Here is an 18,001-nt window from a genome sequence, read left to right as displayed (position 1 = left end):
AACTTTAGAAATAAATGCTGCTCTTATTTATCAAGTCTGGTAAAACAGGGTGTAAGTGGAGAGATGAAAGAAGAATTCCCTCAACACTCAGGTAGACTTCTGGCACATGAAAGGAGAGGTCTGACTTTCCCCCTCAGGAAGCCAATGGAGTCCCCAGCACAAAGAGCTTCCCTGGGAGCTAAGGCAGGCAAACAAGATCTCTGGACTATGAAGGATTCTGGCTACAGGAAATGTCTCATGAACCTCAGTGAATGGTAGTTTCTTTTCTCTGTGAGGTCTAAGCAGCTTCTTACCTTTCACCAGGGACCACGGTGCCTTTTAGCACAAACTAAACCTGACAACTTGAAAGTAGCAAAAAGCTCTGCTCTTTGAATCCTTTGACCTGGCCCTTTGTACTGCAATGTCCCAAGGCAAAATTCCTTATTGCTTTGGCACTAGAAAATGTTTTGCACTTCAGAGAGACCTTTGAGTTCCTTCAACCTATACAGAAGCTGTGGATTTGGGGAATGACTGAGCAAGACTGTCTCCCACATCATCAGTCTGTTTTGATTTTTTTTGTTTCTTGTATATGTGAAGCCACTGACTTGTGATCTGACAAAACAGAAATAACACCTTCTCTTTTTGGCAGATAGGTGGATTTCTGAGATGAGCATTAGCACATATCCAGTGCAAACACGCAGGGCAATGTTGATGTGCTAATGCTCAGAGCCCACTGATGAGTGAAGCAGACATTTTCATGATAAGCTTAAGAAAATTGGTGATCATAGGGTTAAGACACTAACACTAAAATCAGAGGCTGAGCTGAAGAAAGACCTGGAGAGAGGGTAGACAACGTGCTTCTGCTAAAGGCCAAAGGTGCCATGCAGACCCATCTGGCAAGTGCAACACCTCTAAGAGTGTGGTGGCAGAAGCAATCCAAACCCAATGTGGCCACAGGACTTACAAAAGAGAATTGTGGGCCTAGTCACTTGCCTGAGGTCAAATGTTCTCTAAGAGAGATTTAAGCGTGCACAATTACAAGCAGGTCAGGCTGTGCAAATTTTTGTTGCCTGCAGCTGGGAAAATATAAAGTCATGTTTCCAATTTACAATTTGCTCCTGGCATTGCTGATAATACTTAAGTAATAATTCTTAGAATAATTTACTCATCATGCTCAGATTTGGCTCAAGACTTTTCTCATATTTGTATATATTTAGAGTCACTCATACCTAGAGTTTGTTAATCACAGCTTTTGAAGCTGTTCACATTAGAATTGCAGAGAGCCTTTTATTTAAAGTATCAGTAGGAACATAATAAACAAAGAAAGGAAAATAATCAGACATAACTGCCTTTAAGCTGATCCAAGTAATGTTATATTGGATATCTCATCAAAATTAAAAGTGCTTAGAAAAGAGTGATTCTATTATGACAGTGAAAACCAAATGCTTTCAGCTTCTTATTGGAAATAATCAAATTGCATCATGTTACTGCCTTAATCCCATTAGGGCTTAGAGAATATTAGTTTATTCACAGCCTTCTTTCATCTAACACTAGACAAAACCCTGTATTAAATCATTATTCAGAGCAGCTTTATTATTGTAGATCCCAGTTCCAAGTTTCTCACTCACACTGAAAATGGCCTGTTTTAAGAACTGACATATTAATATTAGTATTTCTAGAAAATTAAAAATAACATTTATTTTACTTGTAATGTAATTAATTATGTGTTAATAATCTCAGTTGTTTTCATTTTTAAGAGACGTGCTTTTAGCTTTTCTGGAAACTAAGGTTTCAGAAAGTGATACTTAGGGTTATATTCAGTCATATTACAAGTCATGCTTATTTTGTGGTTCACCCTTTTCCCAGAAGCCTCATATTTTATCCTTTCCATATTGTTATCAACACAGAATCTTTCTCAGTCCCCAGAAGGCTTGTTTTAAGCTACTTGTTTCCAGTTTGTTTCAAATCTTTCCCTACAATATCCTTCCATGCTGTACAGAGCAGCTACTCACCAGATGCCAGATGCATGAAGTACTCTTCAGTTGGCTCCTTTCCTCAAAATTACTATGCCAAACAAATTTATAATTTTTGGATGTCATAGCTGTTGATTGTGCTGTTACCTCAAGGCAGTTGTTACTGGAAACAGTCCAGGCATCAGTGACTACTGTCACAAAACTTTCAAAAAATTCAAAATCCCTTTCTCATGTATTTTTCCTGGAATTTCTATGGCTGAGCAACCAAACCTTAGTAGCACTAGGTAGTTGTGGAAGCCAGAACTTGCTGCAGAGCTAGTGTCTGGCTTTCATAATCTTTGAGACCTGCATTTTAACAGCTTCTTTTACATCCTAAAGAATGTTCTTTTATTATATTTTTCTCAGAAATTATTTAAACCTGTATGATACTATAGGTGTGGTTCATGGAAATTACTTTCTTGGCTACTCTATCAGGCTCTTTAACATTTTATCTCAGAGGATGAAAAATGTATAAAACTACAGCACAGTTTCAAATTTTCTCCATAGCTAAGGTGTCTTACAGGTGACATCTCGAGGACTCTCCTACACATTTTAAGTCAAAGAACTGAAAAATATGAAGATAGGACTGCTTAGTGCAAAATGCTACACATTACTGAGTCTAGAGGAAAACTATGTAGTGCAGAAAAAGATACCAGTAATGTTTTACTGCATTTGTATATGTCTATTATGGCACTGCCTTCAATTACATGATCATAGCATGATTTTTATGTTTACTCTGATCTCTTAAGAATTACATACAAAGGAAGATTTAAGGTTTCTCAAGCTGTAAATGCTAGAATTTTTACTGTCTTCTTTGCAGTAAGCTATAATTTATTATATTTTTGTATGTAATAGTGGTAGATATGATAGAAGTATCTTTGGTAGTTTACAAATTATTAATACTGCTTATCCATTTTCTCGGATTCATCTCCCTTATTCTAATTCAGGCCTTTAAAAGCCTCTTTTTCCAACTACTTCATATCCTACAGCAGATGCTTTGCTGATCCTTTTCTCAGAAAAAGCAGAGAGCACAAAAGCAACTACTCTGCAGGAGCACAATCTGATCCCTTTAAGGGCTTATTTTAAGCCTCCCGTTGGAAGGATTTTGTGGGAAAGCACCTGAGGAGTGAATACTTCTGAATTGCAGGGAGCTGCTTTCTCTTGAGAAGTGATGATTGGAGTAAGGTGCTGGGGATCTGGCCATCTCTCCTGTTGTTCCAGTCACAGGAACTACACAGAAGGATGGAATAAAGGCCAGAATATAATATTTGACAATATTCATTTAGTGGAAAACCCATAGAGAAATCCCATAGGAGACGTACATATACGTCCGTGTTGGGTAAATCATTGAATAATCCCTAAAATAAGGATCAAGGTAGATCTTGCCAAAAACTATTACTGTTCATTTGCCTGTCTGCATTTAAATTCATTTTACAGGAGACTCTTCCTGGTGTGAATTATTTAGAGTTAACATAGATATCTTATTTTTTATCAGATGCAATGCATTAAAATAAAGTGGGATAATCTAATCTATAGCCCTTTCTGTTTCTAAATGAAATTATCAAATAAAGTTTCTTTAGTTTATATGCTGACTCTTCTGCTTTAGGGTCCAGCTTCCTCAGTGCTAACAGGATGATTACAGGTGTTCAGTCTTCTCCATGCCAGCCCTGCAGGTCAACTACATCCAACAGTTTTAGACACAGATGAAAAGAGAATTTACCTGCTAATTGTATTTTTCTTAGGAAAATACAGAATATTCTTGGGTGTTGGCTAAAGAAATTATGTTTTCTGTCTTACATATTACCAGACATGAGAGACAAGATAAATGTCATGTTCATTGAGCTGTCATACTCATTGAGACATTTAATCTGCTAGAGAAACTCCTGAAAACACATTGAAATGCATCCCCACTTAGGAGTGTAAGTCCACATGTAGATGTTATTTGTTTTACAATGCTTCTTCTTTTTTCTCAGAAGTCAGTGTGTATATGATCAGTATTCCTGAATGGAGGTACTGTTTTCATTCACGACTTAGAAAGATCTCCTGCAAAGAAAAAAGGTTAATTATTTAGATTATCAAATGTATAATAAAGATTATTATGTACAGACAGGCCTTAGCCAAAAAGCCTACCAGTTTTTTTGGTGTGAGTTTTTAGGTTAGAGCCAGTAGACATACAGATTTTTTCCTGTCTGGATTTGAATGTGTGCAAATCCTGAGATTGTTTGAATCTCAGGTTTGGATCTTAATTTTCCATCTTTACCCATCTTTCTAAATAGATTTTTTTATCTTGCTGCACCAAAAAAAAAAAGTTTAAAAACTTGCCTTTAGGAACCAATTATGAGGCAATAGGACAGATCTTTTAAAAGTTAAAAAAAATAACTACAGCTATAATTTAAAAGTGTACTGTCAAATTTTTATTCTTTACACACTAAATATTGCTTCAATTTCTTGTGAAGCTAGTAGACTGCAACATCTTTCTTATTCTTGTTACCCATTTTATAATATTAAAGGGAAAAGAGAAGTAAACCTGAACTGAGTGGACTTGTTAGCACTATCAGCGTATTTCTGTGTAGATTCTGTGTGAAAAAGATGAAGAAATTCTGAGAATAAAGAAGTCTGACAAAGTGCAGGACACTTTACTTCACTATTCTTCCTCTTTCCATTTTTTTCCCAAATCTTTTTTTGGTTTCCCTTGTTTTGGCAAAAATGATAGAATGAACATATGTGTCAACTTGAATAGAGGAATGACTATTTACAGTCCCATTAAAAAAAATCCACTCTTTTCTGAGTAAAACAGTTAAGAAAACTGAAGTCTTAGAATAATCAGAAGCATTTGTTTGACATGAAAATCTATGTACAGGAAATACAGAGGTACTATCATGACTACTGAAGTAGGACAGTGCCTCTGAAGAAGAAGAGGCCATTTTTCATTATGGTGCAAGCCTTTGCTTCTTTTACCTCAATCCTCAAGAGAGCTGACACGCTTAGGCATGGCATTATCCTTACACCCTTAGGTGTAAGGTCTTAGGACTATATTTTGGTTCATGCCTTCATTCAGTACCTCCCCAAGTGTATAATTCAAAGAGGGATCAATTTCTCTGCTTCTCTCCCTGGAAGCACCTTGAAGCTCAATATTTCCCCTGTGTATTAAATTTAGGGTCCAGTTGCTGTGAAAGCAACATAGGGGAGACAACTGGTGTCTTGTTTGGAGATGAGAAGTGGTTGAAGTTGGTCACACCACCTAGGCAAATCAAAAGGTTTCCATAGGTTCATTCTTTAGGGAGTTGTGGGAATCCAGAAGTTTTCCCCAAAACTGGAGACAGTATGAGCCACATGTATTTTTCAAATGTCAGTTCAGTAAGTTGCATAACCATAAGAAACAGACAAATGAGTTTCATATTTCTGCAAAATAATTCACACACACAAAATTATATGAATACATCATGGCACCAAGTCCTGAAATGCTGAGGTCTGTTCAGAGCTCTGGTATTTTCCCCTGTATAGGACAAAGAAAGCAAGCTTTTTTTTTTTGTTTGGGGATTTTTGTTTGCTTTATTTTGGTTTTGAAGACATTTTTTTACTAAAATAAAAGTCAACAGCAAATACCACAGAGGGTGAACTGGAATACATATTGTACTTTTGTTTCTAATAATCCAAATACTATGTCTACATTTAGCATAAGAAGCAAGCAATTTCTTTTAATTGATATTTTAAATAGTTCTGCCAGAACAGATGCTTTATTGAAGTCGAGGAGAGGGGACTCCCAATTTAAAGAAATTTAGAAAAGCATTTTAGGAAAAGAAATTTGGATATAAAATATATTATGAAAGTATCTTAATATCAGTGGCTGTACTCCAAAAGAAATAGCTAATTTAATCATATTATATCAATTTAAATATTGAGCTTTATGGTTAAACACAAGTTTAAAACTATATTTTATGTAAAATATTTTTCTATATTTTAAATAGAAGGTTGTCTGCTTTTCCATAGGAGATTTGTCTATATATTCAGAAGTCACCCCAGGTTTAAAAAAAAAAAATAATCAGACCTACTGATGTTTTGTCTTTTTTATGCCACATATCAACTACAGATATAGCCTTCAGCATTATGATAAAAAAGAGTCTATGATATGAGGTGTCTTCCTTCTCCCATCTTGTTCTGAGAAAGCAGTATTACTCAGAAATTTTCACAGCTGGAAAGAGGGTAAAGAAATATTTGAAGGCAATTATTTTCAAGTAATTTATAACTCATTTTAATTAAAATATTTCTGAAACTGCATCTGAGCACTTTGTGTAGAGTGCAGTGCATATTCTGCTATAATGTGGAGTCTTGCAAAATGGAAAAAAAGAGCATCCATGCTTTGTAAACACATCTTTAGTGACTGGAAAATTCTCTTGCACAAACAGTGTTGTGTTGTGCCAGGTGCTGACACCTCTGCAATCTTTCTTGCAGTAGTTTATGGCTTTGTCTAAGCTGGGGTGATTGCACACGATGGTTTATACAATGATGAATTGCTCTTTGCTTTTGCAGGTCTCGGTACGGTTGTTAGGTTTAGCACTGCTATATAAAGCATTAAGCTTATTACACCCCAAAGAATTAAATTATACTGAGGCAATTTGATTACTTGTGTCCAAAGGAAGACACAATTGTAATGAGGTAAAAGCTTGAAGTGAATGTTGTTAACAGTAATGCTTTGCAATTAAAGTATTTTCTCAAGCATTTTCATGAAATATGTTTTCCCTTTTATTCAGTTCATTTGCTATCCCTGTAAAAATGTCTTTTGACTTCCAGATGTTTCAAAGTATGAAAGCTGATTGAGCTTTTTAACCTTATTTCAGTGTTTATACACACTACACTAAATATTTTATTCACAATCTGTATCAGAAATTCTGGATTTGTTGGATTTCTTTCAAAATGTTAAATGATAGGCATTTTAGTTTAATTTTTTTCTTGAAACATCCAGGTCTGTATGTGAATTGTAATACAAAAAAATATAATAGCAGTTACTAATTTCAGTCTGCCAAAATTAAACCTGTCATGAATGGAAGCTGGTTGATATTTCATTAGCATTATTTTCAGTTGAAGCAAATGTGAAACATAAGTGCCTCATGGTGGTCTGCAAACTGCTGGAGAAGAGAGAAGACTGCTGAAGTAATGAAGCAAGACTGGGCAAATCAACACATCCCTGCAGAAGCAGGTTATTCAAAATCAGCACCTTGCCTTCAGAAGCAGGTAGTGTTGCAGTGATAGCAAGTGCTGCCTCATGGGCAGCCTTCACATCACAACTATTTTCAGCAATATATAATTTGATAATCATTTTAATCTCAGCACAGTTCAGCATATTTATTCCTCCATAAGTTTTAATTCTGCTTAAGAGGAATGATCCTATCAACATAAAGAGGTTGTAAGGATTGCTGCATGATCAGATTAACATCTTTGGCTTCGTTGCCTCCAAGCTTTAGATCAGCTCTCCTTGATTTTGATTGATTTTGGGGACAGTTTCTGTGCTATTTCCAGGCTACTCTTTCCAATTTATTGGCATTATACTATATTTATTTAATATTATCTATTGTTTTACTTATCTCTATGAATATTTATAGGCCTATTCCCACCATATAGCCTGATTCCACAAGGATAACATTACCTAGACACTACATTTTAGGACTTTTCTCTCTCTTTATTTTTGTAGCTTTTTATTTTGCAACTAGTTTGTTGTACCATACATTGGCATTAATAATGATCTCTTTCCTTCTTCACAAACTGAGGTGAACAAACAGCTGTTAATAACAGTGTTGATTGCAGAACCAGAGTCACCAGAACTTCCCTTAGGACTAAAGTGATACAGATTTGTGAATCTTAGCTTACTGTGAGAGAAGTTTTTCAATGCTTGCTATGGGGCTTGAAATGATAGATGTGAATTTCCTACTGTGGTTGCTTACAACAACCCTACACTCTGATTCTTTCTCATTGCCTCTGTTGAGTTTGAAACACCTGATTCCTCAAGGTTTTATTTGGAGAATTTAGAGAGAATGTTGACTTTGTTTCCATCCAGGATAAAAATACGGAATGAAGGGAAACAGGCGTGACTTAGGGTTTTACCTAACCAGGGTTTATGCAGTATGCTTATGCTTCAGGACCTGCTTAAGAGATTTTTAAATTAGTGCCGCTGTTATCCATACGCTTGCTTGAGACATAACCATGCAGTGATTCCTTAACATTCCCATGGGAACTCTTCTGTTTTGTATTCTTTTCCAGACAGTAACAACAGTTCTTCAGAAAAAATTTGCTAACTGGGTATGAATATATTGCTACTGGGTTTTGATATTGTTATTACCTGTATTGTTCTTAATTGTGTTTGTAATATGGTATATTAAGGAATGTATGATATTCCATAAATGTTAGATCTCAGGCAGGATGTTCAATTTAATTCTGACTTTTCAAGGCCCAGGTTCTTAGGATAATTCAAATCTTTATATTAATTACTATGCAGAATGTAAGCTGATGTCTATTTATTCAATCTGGTTAGCTTCAAGTGGAATAAATAACACATGGGAAATGTGCCTGAGATTCCATTCAAAATCTGAGCCTGAATTGTGTTGCAGTCATTGTGCATGAAGCCAATTTATAACCATTTTGAGTAGAGCTGGATCAAAGCAGTTTATTTATGTATGAGACTCACTTATTTCAGAAAAGCAATTGAGCACTAATCCTGACTTTGTTTCAATTGACATTGAAAAAAGAAAAAGAAGATTGCAGTGCTTTCTAAAGTGCTTACTCCAAAGGCTGGAAACCTCAATCCATGCTCAAATGAAGAAATTTTCTTTTGTAGAAAAAACTTGGAAATGTAGAAGTGTTCATTTTTTCTAGCAAGTATGAATTATTGCTGTTTCTGTTCAACCCAAATAAATAATTTCTCTTATTCTTTCCCACCTTTCTTTTTTCACCTCTTGAAAAATAAGAGTCTATATTTAAGAACAGGTCTCAACTTACACACTAAACCTGCAATTTTCCATTGTGTTTACAAGTCAGAATGATTTATATCTATTAATTTCAACCTCTGTGTTTGTCTACTAAAATAGTAAGTGTCACTGTAGGTAAAATTGCATGTAAGTATTTTCAGAAGAACTATTAAAAAAAAAGTAATTGTTTCCATTAAATTTCATATCACTTCCCAAGTATTCGGTTTAGACATCCTGAGCATTTTCTTGAAGAATGTAATTTAATTTCAGTATGAAAGCAATTAAAGAAGATATTTCTACTTCTGGATTTTTTGCTTGTTTTTCTCCTGTTGCTTGTTTTCTCTGTGTCTTCAAAATAATCAAAGTTGTGTGTGATTTCATGAATGTGTCTTTGTGTAAAATACAGCTGCAGAAGAAACAAAATGGATTCTGATGAAGGGTGAGGGAGGTACTTTCAATGACTAATGTGTTTGGCTTTGTATCGTTGCCTGTCTGCTCAACAGCAAGGCATTAGATAAAAGAAAGCAATAAAGGAAGACTTTAAAAAGTGAGACAGGAAGATACAATAATGATACTGGTACAAATTCTTTCTACCTCTTCAGAACTATAGATAAAAGTGTTTGAGTGATGGTTAGATTGGGGTAAGGGCGCTTGGCAGGAATAAAACATAGATAAGTCAGTAATTCCTGATCAGGGGAAACCACAAATATCAAAAATCCTACAAATAGCTGGAAGCTTGAAAGGAAAGAAGAAGCCATCAAAAATGTGCCATTGATACCAGTTCAAAACAACAGTATACATTTTTGTTTGTTTTCTTTTCAGTGGAGGGATTTGCTTACAAAGAGGATTTATTTATTTATTACTTTTCCCAAAGGCTTTTTACCTTCTAAAAAGTAATATAAATTACTTTGTTTCTAAAACCCTGTGTCAGCGCAAACATGCTGTGACAAGTTCCCCCAAGGAAAGTCCTGTAGGGTCCAAATCCCAGCTGAAATTCCTGAGTGAGCCATGCTGAATGTTTGCTACCTGACTGCTGGTTGGAGTGACTAGATTGCAGAATACTAACTTGAAAGGTAGAAAAGCCTGAGGATCTGTACATCTGGCAGTACAGGTGGCTGCTCATTAAACCAAGGAGCACCATTGGAGATTTATTTTGAATCCTATCACTCCTTACAAAAGTATGATGAAATTGCAAAAGTAACCACTGGTTATCTTCTATTGAATTTATATTCATCATTGTCTCTTCCTGGACTGCATTTAGACTAACAGTCTTGAGCAGTTGGTAACTGATCCTGCAGGTCAGCTACCCTATGCACAGCACACACTGACTTTCCTCCCTACTGATGTTTCATCTTCCAATGTAAACTGGAGTAAAGGAAATAAAGCTAGAAGAAGAGAGAAAATGATATTGAATTGCAGCTCACCTTATTCTACCACAGAATGTAGCCACCGCCTGCACCTACGCTCAGGGTCTAACAGCACCTGCAGTTTGGATGAACCATTAATTCCAACAGAAGCAGCATGACACTCAGAGTTGAGAAAGACAGTCACTTGTTCTGAACTGGAGTGATTTCTAGGATTGACATAGGTTGGATATTAGATAACCAACATGAAATCCATAGTTTTCTAAAAAACAATACTCTTTTTCTTCCAATATCACCATTGCAATAGTTTCAGTTACAAAGAACACAAGGCATAGTGTGACCAGCTCGCTGTCCTGATTATTTTCTTGAGCATCAGCTTGAAAGAGATTGAGTTGTTTCCATTTGTGTGCGTCTGTACATCTGTCAAGCTAAATAGATTGAAGGGATTGCAAAATACTATCAGGCAAAGCACTGATTTCTGTGCTTTTTATGGATGGAAATGACTAGCTACTCAAAGTAAATTTTTATTTTATTAAAAAACCACAGGTGACTTAAAATACGGAATACTGTCTAAAGCTTATTCTCTAAGTTATGTCATCCTTATCAAGTATTTCAGAAAACATGTATTATGTCTGCTGTTTGGATACATGCAAATACATTATCAGTGTGAAAGAACCTTAAATAAATGAATATATCAAATTATACCAATACTGCATGTTCTTGCACCATGTAAATACCAAAAATTTCCATGAAAGGCCTAGTCTTAATAATATTAATCAACAGCAAAAAGGATATAATATTTCCTTTCCTTCCTCCATGACACACTGTAGTTCAAGCCATAAGCGTTTATCAATTTATGTAAAATTTTGCTCTGGGTTTGCATATAGCTTGGTGCAAGAAATTATTGTTTTATCTGACTAGGCACATATAAACCATTGTATGATAGTTTGATACATATATATATATATGTATGTATATAGATATAATGCAGCAGTAATAAGCTTGGAGAGGATCACAGGAGGTGGTTCCAGCCACTACAAGCCTAAACAATCTAGAGCATCATCTTCACATTTAATGCCATTCATCATCCTGTGTGAGTTATGTTAGGGAATCAACTATTTAGCTGCTTGTGGATAGAATGTACACAGGTGTTAAAGAACAAACTCAGCAAAGTCAGTCAATTACCACAACAAGAGTAAAATGGCACAAATATATCTGAAATTCTTGTTATTTTCATTTTTATAAAAGCAGTTCAAGTGACCTGCAGCCATGATTTTAAGGTAACAATATTTCCAATCATCAGGAGCTGTACTATTTTAGGCTTAAAATCCTAAACTGGCAGTTTTCTTTATTCTGCTCTGCCTACCATAGAAAAATTTGAAATGAAGGGCAAAAAAAACCACTGAGCTCTGTTTCTTCCATCTCTATAGTTAGAGGAAGGAAAACAAGGGGAAAACACACATAAGTATCTACCAGGTTCTACCCCGATCAAGATGATTGCCTCATTGTGTCTATTATAAATGTTGTCATGACTTTGGTTCAAATTTTGGCCTGAAACAATGGAGACCATGAAATATATATTTGCTACTTATTGAGAAAGTTATGGGAATAACATAAATATACTAGGCTAGCAATACCTCTGTAACAAATATTATCTAGCCATAACATTCTGGCCCATGGATTGCTGAAACAATTGTTACTGGGGAGAGGTTCTGACAGGAAGATTAATATCCCAAAGTAAATTTGTTTTCAGGTCTCCTTTTAGAAAGGCTTTCTTTTTTCAGTTTATTGCAGGATTGTGTGATGGGAGATGTGGAGGTTTCCCTGCATGTGCCTTTCCCTGAGGGCTTCACAGAGGAAGAATTATTGTAAACTCACAATATGCTCTATGGAGCCAAAAGACAAGAAGATTCTGTGGGGACAGGATGAAGATTATTCCCATAAAATTTCCTTTCTTTGTTAATTTTTTTGGACTGGCTAATCCTAGAACATGAGTGTGAAAGGCAACATACCTAGGAAATTAAATAGAGTTGAGATGTTGGCAATGACCCAGACACTGCTGCTCATACATATGCACTCTCTAAAATTTGTAGAATTCCTTGTATGGCTCTCTGCCACTGTAACTACTGGCATAAAGCTCTAAGAAATTTCTTTTTAATGTAACAGCATATTAATTGCCAGCTCTTACAATGACTTTTCTAAATGAGCTGTTACAAGATAATAGCTTTCATGTTTCTATGAGCTACTAGTGGAACTCAATAATCTTCTTTTTTGTCTCTTTTTTCAGATTTTTTTGAATGTCTTCTTTTTGATCTCAAGTTGCTCCATATCCATTGTTAGTTTTCTCTTCAATACCCACCTCTTTTAACTATTGGCTTATTGTTATATCTGGATTTCCTTATTTCTTGTGCTTATTCTCTTTGCTTTCCATCAGTTTTATCTTCCTGTTGAATTCAGGCTGCATTTCTAGAAAAGTATTGTAGGAATCCCACTTTTAGAAGGTAATACTTAAACATTTCTGTGACTCTGATAAATTGTCCCAAGACTTTTTGTTATTAAACATCTTAAAATTGTATAGAGATGCTTAATTACTTCTATCAGATGAGGAATGAATAAATGCACCAGGAACAACACAGTGTTGTTTTATTATTTAGCATGCAAAACACTATGCCCAGATATCCTGATCTGATAGAATTAGGGAACTGAATGCAACATAGGCTCAGTTCTTTTCATATTGCCATAAATATTTATATTTTTAGTGGGTATAGTAGGAACCTTTACCAGGAAACAAGTAAGTAAAACAGAAAATAGAAAATTTGACAGAGGAGTTGCATTTCATTCAAGAAGATAACTTTAATAACTGAAGTAACCTTCAACTGCAACTCTTGATTCTTTTAGGCTTAAGGGAGAAACAAATACAGGAATTACTTCTTTCATCTTTGGAAACTCCCTTAAAACATATCACAGTGGCCTTGAGACATTATGCAGACCACAAGCCACCTTAAGGCAAGCCTGAAGGCCAGTTGATAGCTTCAGACAGACCAACATGCAACTGCTTGTCTTTCTTAACATAGATGAAATCAGCTCACCCAATTTCTGTGCTTATTGTTTGGTTTCTTTTCAAATCCTACTCCAAAATATTGTCAAATGTGCCTTGAAAGGATTGTCAACTACTTTTGAAGGATCATCTATCATGCTGCACATTATCAGGGGAACCTCACCCTTACTTTTGTTCAAACTTACCAAGTGTGGACTCAGGGAATTCCTATAAAAGAAATCCTCGATGAAAAAGTAATATTTGCTGGAGTTTTGATGCCTCTAGGACACCCCTTTTGATAAGTCTTCCTTATGAAAGAAGCTGTGAACTGGCTCTGATATATACCCTCAGAAATAACAAGAAGTATTTTATATCTTTGAAATAAGCAACTTTTAATCTCTGGCAGATAGTGTACATAACAGATCCATTGACTATCTAGGGGAAATTGTGAACTTCTAAAGCTTCACAGTATATATTGTAGTGCCAGGAGAATAAGAGTATTTGTGCAAAACACTGAAGAAACAGTTCTGACACTATTGTGGTGAGATTATTGGAATTGCTAAAACAACTGACACAAGAAACTGGTAATGTGTAGGTTTCAAAGCTGGTTTAATCTAGTGTTTTTAGAAGATTAAAGACATGCACTAAAAGCAAGCACTTTTAAAAAGACTTTTTATTGAAAAGAATGCCCATGATATCTCTTATCCACTCCAGTTTTTTATCTGCCATTTATTTACAATGTTGTATATATAATCCAAAATACAAATGATAAATGAGGCAGCATTCCTTAGAAGAAGCAGAACAGCTTTTTTTTTTTTTTCCACAGGACAGATAGTTTTCTAACTCAGTATCTTCATTATTCAGTATCTTTATTATTGTAAACAGAAAAATACTTAAAGGACCTTCTGAACTGCAAAAGAACACACCAGACATTGGTCTGTGGCTCTTTTGCATGTGTATAACATAAAAAATATTTAAGAGACAGCTTCTGCATAGCTGAGATTGTTAAAATCTTACTTTTCAGACAACACCCGAGGCTCTACTCTGAAGCTGATGCTAGATAGCTAGTTGGGAAAATGAACATGCAGGTCACTATAACTGAGGAGCTAAACATTTATCTTGCATGCAGGGCACACTGATTTAGAAGGCTTTGAGGAGACTCATTACAAGCAAGTGTTAAATACTAAAAGTTAGTCTGTGAGCCAGACAGAATTCAGAGAACCAGAGATAATGAGACTATAAAGATGATATGTAGCTAGCAACAGTTGTGGCTTGCTTAGGGATACATGTAAACACAGTCTGGTTGGACACTTAACAGGATAAATGTGGAAAAAATAGAAAGGATAAAGTAAATAATACATCAAATGGTTTGTGGGCAGTTTTCAGTACATGCATGTTCTCCATTAATGCTAAGAAGAAATAACAAGCCATGACCACTATTTGCAGAATAAAAGCATTCAAGTTTTTCCCACTGAAAAGATACCTGCTCCTGTTACCCTTTCTCCAGTGTTATTGTTTGTTCTATGTAATGTGGTAGCTCTCAGGATCCATGCTGGCTTTAATTCTTCAAAGGCAGATGTTTCCCTACTTTCCTGCCCTAACAGCATTGTCTTCTCTCCTCTCTTCACTTCCTCAGGTGGCTCAGTCAGAGATGAGATTTAAAAAAATAAAATATTGCTGGAATGACAGAAAATTGTAGTCACTCTGAATGGGAAAGTATGTTAGATGTCTAGATTAGAAAGCCTATAAAAATGGAATTGTTCAATGAGAAAAAGTCTCTAGGAGTAAGCCCTAAGCACATTAGCTGGGGAGGCTGCAGAGTCCTTGTGACAGAAGGCAGTAAATGATGGGTAGGGAAATTAGCTGTTAGGGATGACACAGATTCAGCTCACTATGCCTTAGAGAGATATGGACTCAAGAAATGACTGCATTTTAAATGACTGCATTTTGTATCATTCCAATGAAAATAATTTAAATAAAACTAAGACCACAATTTTATTCTCAAGCAGGCTATTTCCTGAGCAGGTATTAAAATCACTGTGTTTGGACTTCCTTGTTTGTTTGCTCTTGTCTATTATTAATTATGCATTATGTTTCTGGAATTCTCTGTGCAATTATACAGACCTCATATTAGTTTTAGCCTTGGTCTTTGGCATTTAGATACCTGTGTATCTATTTGCTTTTTTTGTTATATTCTTCTCTTTGTATACCCACTAGATTTGACAGAAAGTCCCCTAGAATGAGAAATAATACAATTGCCATTGATACAATACTGTAGCTCATCTTAGTCATGGTAAGGTTTTATAAGGTTAAATTAAAATGCATGACACCTAAATTTATTTATTAAATTAGCTCAAGTTTCTTTTCACAGAAATTAAACTCTGGCATGGAAACAGCATTGCCATGTCTAATTTCAGATAATTTTTTTACTCATTAGTCTTACTTTGTATATACCCTTTCCTCTTAATAAGAGCAGAAAGAGATTTTGCAGCCTATTGAGTCAGCCATCATAATTGTAAGCTTGTTTCAAGACCTCTCAAACCACAGGTTTTGTTAAAATTATAAGCCAATTTAGCAACAAAGCGGTGTTAATGAATAGAGTGCAGTAGTGTTTTTAAAGCAGAAGTAAATGATCAGCTCTTCATGTATTTGTTGTGTGTGTAACAGAACAGAATGTCTCAGTGCAACAATATTGTATTTGTGGTGCAGCTGGATCATATGCTGCCCACATTTGCTGACTGTCATGGTGATTTATTGTTGTGACCAAAACTTTCCTGCTTCTGCATCCTAGTGTTTGTAGGCTATTTGGAACATTTACAGCCAAAAGCATCACAAATGTTTTCTGAGGCTAAATCTGTATTAGTAAATTTAACAAGTGCTGCGGAACTTCCAGGATGTTAAAACAATCACTGGTAGATTTAAATTGCTAGAATCATCCTCTAGACAGCTTCAGCATGTTCCCACATGATTCCCAGGGGCAGTTCAGGGCCTAGCACAGGCAGTTTGCAGTTTGCATGCAATCACCTTAATTTGGCAACAAAGAAAATATAATAGTCTTGATCTGACTCCTTTAGTGCCAGTGAGCCTCAGTGGCAGGGAAGGATCCTGGGAACATAATGTATTTTTTGATCCTGGTGTTTTGACTGCAGGAAACATCATACAATATATGCAAACCAGTATTTTTCTCTTACTAGGTTTGTAGGTTCAGACCTAACTCTTTGTATATTCATGTAACAAACATAAACTTACTCCATCAACAAGGAAGGAGGGGAGGAGGAAGGAGTGGCTGTCAGCCTTATTACACTGCTGGTGTCTTGGTTAAAAGGTTCTCTTGGGTCACCCTGACTTGCCATTGGGAAAAGATGACTTATTATCACTGGTTGCTTTATGTCCTCCAGTATTTGATTGGGAGTGGATTACGTTGGATGAAAATGCATGGCTCTTTACTTTTCAGGACAAAAACAAAGGTCCTTGGGGATAATAATGGAAGACTATTTTAGCTATAATATAAAATTTACTTTCCATGCTTGTGGGAAAAAGAGGATTGATGAATGTTTTAGGCAGGCAACTTTAAGTTGCTTGCTATATTTCTATAGCTCTTCAGAACCTCTTGGTTTCAGATTAAAAAAGAGTTATCTTGAACAAAGAGGCAGTTTCTGTATAAATTTGTTCTCTTCCACTTGTTTCTGCATATGAGAAAAAACCTGAGAATACTAAGCAATGTACTGACTTTTATACTTATTTCATAATAATATTGTTCCTTTACCTCTGTACTAAGAGGTGCAATATGCTTTTTTGGTTTACATACCATAGAATCTGAGCAGAACCATGATCCTGCCTTAAAGACAATTCTTACTAATTTCCCAAAGTTTTTCCAAGTTGAAAAATCTTGAATACAGTCTTTAAATGTGTTTTTCATCTACTTAATAATATTTAGGGGGCTCTGTTGGAACAATTATGATTATAGATTACACTGGATTAGTGCAAGTCAATGAATTTAAAATAATTAAAACACCATTATTAACCAAGATCTATCAGCAGGAACCTCTATGTGAGGATTATATTCTCCTTTCCTAAATAATTATATTTCATATTTTTCATGCTTTATATGTCCCTTAAACTTCTGGAAATGCTCCCCAGGTTAAATATTCAATAGAAACTGGGTGTGATTTTAAACACTAACACATCAGAAGCACCTGCAAGGGTAGTGGGGAGGCAGGTGTCTGGATGGGAGAAAACAAAAAGAATGTGGTATTTCTGTCTTATAGTGGCAAAAATATAAATAGCAGGGTGGGGGAGGGGGAAGTTTATTGTCAATCCCATTTTCTCATTAAAATTGTAGACAGTTCAATTAGTACCTGCAAATGAGGCTTTTGTAATATTAGTCCCAATATGGACTTTCTTTGTTCTCTGTATAATTACTTCTGTTTAATTTTTAAAAAGTGGGGTGGAATCTCCTCCAACAACCCTTTTTTTCTCGCAGTGATATGTTTGTATGACCCTTCCTGTCACCAGAGTATCCATATATAGGCGATTCACTAACTCTCATTCAACTTCCACAGATGATTACTTCCCTGAAATGAGTAGGATGAGACTCATCTGAGTTGCCTTCTTAGCAGAACACAGAAAATAACAGCTAAATCAGCGACA

This window comes from Anomalospiza imberbis, chromosome 1 (genome assembly GCF_031753505.1).
Source record: "Anomalospiza imberbis isolate Cuckoo-Finch-1a 21T00152 chromosome 1, ASM3175350v1, whole genome shotgun sequence".
NCBI classification, from domain to species: domain Eukaryota; kingdom Metazoa; phylum Chordata; class Aves; order Passeriformes; family Viduidae; genus Anomalospiza; species Anomalospiza imberbis.
This window is presented reverse-complemented; position numbering follows the sequence as displayed.